Source organism: Cynoglossus semilaevis, chromosome 19 (assembly GCF_000523025.1).
Source record: "Cynoglossus semilaevis isolate Cse_v1.0 chromosome 19, Cse_v1.0, whole genome shotgun sequence".
Lineage (NCBI taxonomy): Eukaryota > Metazoa > Chordata > Actinopteri > Pleuronectiformes > Cynoglossidae > Cynoglossus > Cynoglossus semilaevis.
The window spans coordinates 7,773,411-7,779,095 of record NC_024325.1 but is presented as its reverse complement, the minus strand read 5'-3'; the positions used below and the strand labels follow the sequence as shown (position 1 = coordinate 7,779,095).

General features: G+C 39.8%; 1 protein-coding gene across 4 annotated transcripts in view; it reads right to left on the bottom strand.

Annotated features, from left to right (window-relative positions):
- cadm2a (cell adhesion molecule 2a) overlaps window positions 1-5,685 on the bottom strand; it is a 145,866-nt gene that overhangs the window by 122,135 nt on the left and 18,046 nt on the right. The window lies entirely within an intron of this gene.

The window sequence follows — 5,685 nt, the reverse complement described above, 5'->3', positions numbered from 1 at the left end:
CCATTCAGAGAGAGGCAGAGAAGAATGTCAGTGAATGCAGCCAAGCTTGTTGCACCAGGGGCAACAGCAGGACCTGCTGCTTTTGACGGGTTCTACTGCTGACTTAATCAGACAAAAATACACAGAGGTTCCTTTTACTCTGGCTGTATATTTGCAGGTTTTAAAAACATGCTGCCTCTACTTTTGAGTTTTGAGTTTCCTTCATTTCTTTTTGGTTCAGTTAGTTTAAAAGTCTAATTAATTTTATTTAAAAAATGCATATTCCTCTATTGTGGCAAAAATAAAGAAATGATTACAATTTAAATGAAGTTGGCTTCCCCGACCCTCCCTAAAATAGTCCCACGCCCCCTGCTTTGGCTACATCTGCCCTAAGGGAAATTACTTTCTGCAATTGGCAAATCAATAGTTAACTCTCCAGGGTTAGGAGAGTGAGGGTCCTCTAAATACAGGCCTAATACTCTACCCTAGTGATTGAGGGTTTTTCCTCCACTTCTGCTAACAGTTTTTACACATGATACCCTCCCTGATACGACCCTGCTCATTGGGGTCAGGGGTCGGGGCAGTAGGTAGAACTGAACCCAGAGCGACAGGAATCCTACCACCTCGCCATCAGAGCATTTTTACACTTGACACCATGTGACCCTACGCCCATGGACATGTATATACTATAGACCAAAGCTAAGCTAGTTTGACTGTAGTGAGCCATTAAAGCTACGCTGCTTTCAACAGTGAAAAACAATAATGCTATGTTTGAATATACCTTATTATTTAGCATTCACTACCAAGCTATTCAAATAGTATACATATATTTATATATTCAAGTTCATGATTCAAACATCTGCATATCTTATATATATATATATATAAACATCTAATGCACCAAATATTCCACCACCTGCTTTTGTCACAGCTCCAGAGACAGGAGCTCAGGTCTGTAACAGGAATAAATACATTTTGTTCTTTTGGAAAGGTACGATATGTAGCAATTTATTTTGTTTTCCAAGGCAACTTAAAAGTTGCAAATGTTTACCAGGTGAGAAAGTATAACCTCTTGGTGACAGTAATGCAAATCAAAGGAAACCTAAAGAAAAACAAGTGGAGGCAGAACAGCAGCTGTAGTCACAGTGTCCCAGTGTTCATCTGTTCAGTTCCTGTCTAATTCAGGACAATAAAACATGTACTTTCCTTATTATTTCTCCTCTATTTCATGTTTATGAGTTTCTTTCATTAGAGCTTTTTAATTACTGTTCCCTGTTTTTTTTTTATGGCTCCTTTTCTCTCTCTCTCCTTTTTTCCAAAGTACTTCTTTGATAGTTTTATAAGTTGCACTGGTGGCTGTGTGGTAAGCAGATTAATAGGAGAGTAATGTCATTAAAATGGTAATGTGTAGACTTGGGCAAGATGCTGAAAACAATAATACTCCACTTGATTAATGACACGCTAAAGCAGGAGCATGCACAGTGGGTCCACACACGTGCACGCACACACACACACATTAATACAGCCTTGATAAAACAAGCTTTTGCAGTACAACGCTACACAAGTGCACCACATATAAACCTACTATTGCATGACGCCATCCTGCTCAGGGCTGATGGGAAAAAAATGAGATGTAGAGACAGCATTTATATGGAAACAAGTGTCTATGGATACGTTTCTGACATTTGGCTGAATGAGAGATGCTGTGGGATTTCCACTGACAAGTCCAACTATGACAGACGAGTCTATTGTCAATCTGTTTGTAAAAAAAAAAAAAGAAGAGAGAGAGAGATAGATATAGAGAGAGGGCCGAGTGAATCGATACACACATCCTGAGTCCTGAACGGAGTTACATTCTTCTGTTTTACATATTTAACGGCGTTAAATCTTACATAAACATGTAAATTGCTACAGTGGAGCACCACCACAAACCCTTTTGTTTGTAAAGCAAAGACAAGATCACTTGTTGGGCTGCTGCCTTTGTCATGTTTGTGATGTTTTCACGGCTGATAATCCACAGAAGTTATTTGGCGTCAGTTTATTCACCACATGCCTGTCCTGACAAGTGTCCTTGTTTATTTGGGTTGGGGGCAGTCATTAAGAGGACACAGACTGTGGCCCCCTATTGTTTGATGTGGTGCACTACATGGAGTTGCCCAGGGATACAGCGTCTGGAGATGAACCCCCAAATTTGTAGTTAATGGTTGTCTTTCACTACAGAGATAATGACAATCATAAAGAACACGTGCGGAAGCAATTCCGCTGCGAAACAGCAGTGGGAGTTTCCTTGACAATGACCTTTTGTCGTTAATTTTTTGAAGAAGTGCACAAGACTAGACAATAATGAAGTATCGACGCTCGGAAGGATTTCATGCTGAAGCCAAAGTATTATTTCTTGTTACTGCTCAAACATGTGGTTCATATGAATATAATATAATATATTATAATAAACTTGGGAATACTCATCATGATTAGCAGAATTAAATGGCAATAACAGTTAAAAATTAACCTAATCTTAATCAACTAAACTTTTAATTTTAATTTCTCTCCTCTCTCTAACTATCATCTCTATCAACAAATCATTAACTACGATGCACTATCGTCATCTTTCAAAGTCAATTAATCGATTGATATTTAATTGAAAAAAAAGCATCCTTGAAATTACCTTCTAGTGAGGAAGAGATTTAGACTCGAACTACATCTAAATGTGCTGCTGCCAAAATCAACACAGCAAAACTGTATGCCAACAGCACGCCTCGAGACTGGAGATGGCATTATGCAGTGTTTTTATGGATGGCAAATCCAAAGTTGTCTGTCTGCCATATGCGAGTGACGGTTTCCAACCACAATGACAGAGAGTGGGTGAGAATTAAGAACAAAGCCAGAAAAACGCAGTAGCGGAGGGAAATAAAAAAAAAAAGGGCAAAAGAGGTTTTGATTAAAAAGGGAAAATTAATGATGCCGAAGTGTGGAAAACAAGAGCTTTTGCTGTTGGCTTTTCTCTAAGTTCACTCACCACAGCAGTGTTATAGTTGACCAATAACAGTTTAACAATTTGTAAGACTCCGGGCCACACTTAAATCAAACAGAGTTTAATGAAACAACAAATCAGTTTCACATGACCAGGACACAGAATCTTCATAGACTCAAAGAGATTTTATTGTCACTCTGGTCTTTACTTAGTGTCCACCGAGAGAAAAACGTTGTCACTCTGGTCTTTACTTAGTGTCCTTAGTGAGAGAAAAACAATTGGTGATTGACTTCCTGGTAACAGCCGGTGGATTATTATGAGATAAAATACTTCTAATGTGTGAACTTAGCTGAGCTACAACAAAGACTGTCTGACAGTATAACATGTTGGGCACATAACAGTGGAATCACTACGAACGAATGTTAATGATGGAAATGGTGGAAACAGATTAGCAGTGGATTAGTTATGATGAGGTATGTTTTATTGTGATCCTTCTAACAATTAATCATGATTAATCTAGATAAATCACATCACATATACTGAATATGACAAGAATCTTTTTGTCTATACATCGTCAGAGTGGAAAGAAACAAAAAAGATGGAGTATCAAGAAAAATATTCAATGAAAGGAAAATTTAAAGTTTGGCCTCAACGAGTCGTGGATTATAGTCGTTACTGTGTGTTTTTTGTGGAATATGTCGAGAGTTGCTTTCAAACCTTGGGTGAAGCCGTTCTCCTCAACAACATTAATCAGTCTACATCCCATCTCCTCAACAATATTAATCAGTCTACATCCCAGACAATCCGTCTGGTGTCAGTCAGCTTGTCAGCCGTGGACTAACTAACTGACCTGAAGCCCACGCAAACGTCTCAAGGCCACAAGGACAAAAAGAGACACGAAATATTGTTGTTTGAGTCCCATTTTAGTCAAATATGACGATCAAATGTTACAAAGCAAAGTAAAATGAAATTCAAGATTTAGTTTGGGGCTAGGATTGGAATTAGGGATCGATTAGAGTTAGGGTTAGGATTAGGCATACTGAATCTGTACTGAAAACAGGGTATTTCTGTGTGTTGGTGTGTGTGTGTCTCTGTGTGACATAAGGCTGCAGCCTCAGCGACACCCTCCTATCCATGCTAATCTTGCAAAGCCACGTAGGCTAAACAGTTTCACTGACACTTAAGGTCGTTGAAAGGTTACCATTACATCACTTAGGGGACATTAATGTTTTAATTTTCTGTAATTAACTAATTAAAGTTGAAGCTTAGAGCGAAAGACCTACTTCACAACTAAAGCAGTAGAAGATTACAAATAAAAAACTAAACAAAAGCTAAAGCCAACCCCTAGTATTTTCTCTGTCTTGACATCACAATCGTCATGTTTGAATATTCCGTTTTAATTTTCACTCTGCCTGTGATTCCATACAGGACAACAATCCCAGCTTATAGGCCACAACATCAGCTGAAGCACAACACTTTGTGGTCTCGGCCCACACACTTATTGATGTGTCTTCACTACCAGATCCTCCTTAACAAGCATCCTAACATGGAGGACTCACAGTTGAGTGTACTGAGGTAACATGATACATAAGGGACTTTATTAAATGAGGAGTGCTTCAAAAGCATTGGAAAATGAAGTCAAACCGGCTGTATCATTCATTTTTCATACATGAATGCACACAAACACAAACCTCCCAGCCACCCCCTACCAAGAAGTCAGAACCTCTCAGCTAGAGCGGCGTCAGGGGGATGCAGTCTGTGATCATTTAATAGGCCTGGCCCCTCAGAGAGAGAGAGAGAGAGAGAGAGAGAGAGAGAGGGCTTGCTTCGTCAGCCTGTCAGAAGGCTTAAGTTGACCCTGTAGAGCCATTTCAACTTTAGCTGGCTGCTTGCTGAGAGGCTGAGAAAGAGAAGAAAGCAAATCGAGACCATTAAAGAGTCTGTCGCTGCCACGACTGGCCATCGTTTAACCATTCATCCGCATTTATTCATTGTCACGACACATAAAACACTCAGGGACAGGAGCAGGCACAGTGAATAGTTAATTTGATTTCTGCCAGTACTTCATTATTTATTTTTTTCCCCCGGTTTTGAGTGACGGCTGTCCTTCACTGTTTTCAGACACAGACCCATTTAAACAAAACATACCACACAAATCCTGATGTCTGGCATCTTGTTACTTTGCACTATACTGTGCCGCCGTAGGCACCGAGTCACGCTGCATTTGCAGCACAACAAAAATAGAATGTGACTAAAAAGAAAGTCATATATTACAAGGCTCCAAACCACAACTGTGCCTGCAGTGAGGGAAGATGACAACACGTCTGAATGTTTACCCACATGCATGAAATGCACATACACAAACACAGACAAACACATACACACACACAAAACCACCCTTTACCGACCGGAGACACAGACATTACTGTCACGGCGGTAGAAATAAAGGTCGCGTTCCAAACCCGGCATTTGCACCAAGGCATGAAATCGAGAGACACAAAAGTGTGTGTCTGTTGTCTGACGTGTGTGACACTCACATTGCTAGTAGTTCACAGTCAGTTCATTCACATGCACAGTTGAAGCTGAAGAACAGATTAGAGACATAAAGATATTTTCCTTTAAGAGGTATGAAAGTACTAAACTGTCTGTTAGCTGAAGTTGGATGCTACTGAGATTCAGCATCGTTTTAACTTTGCCAAGGAAAACTGGGCCGACGCAGACATGATGAAAACACA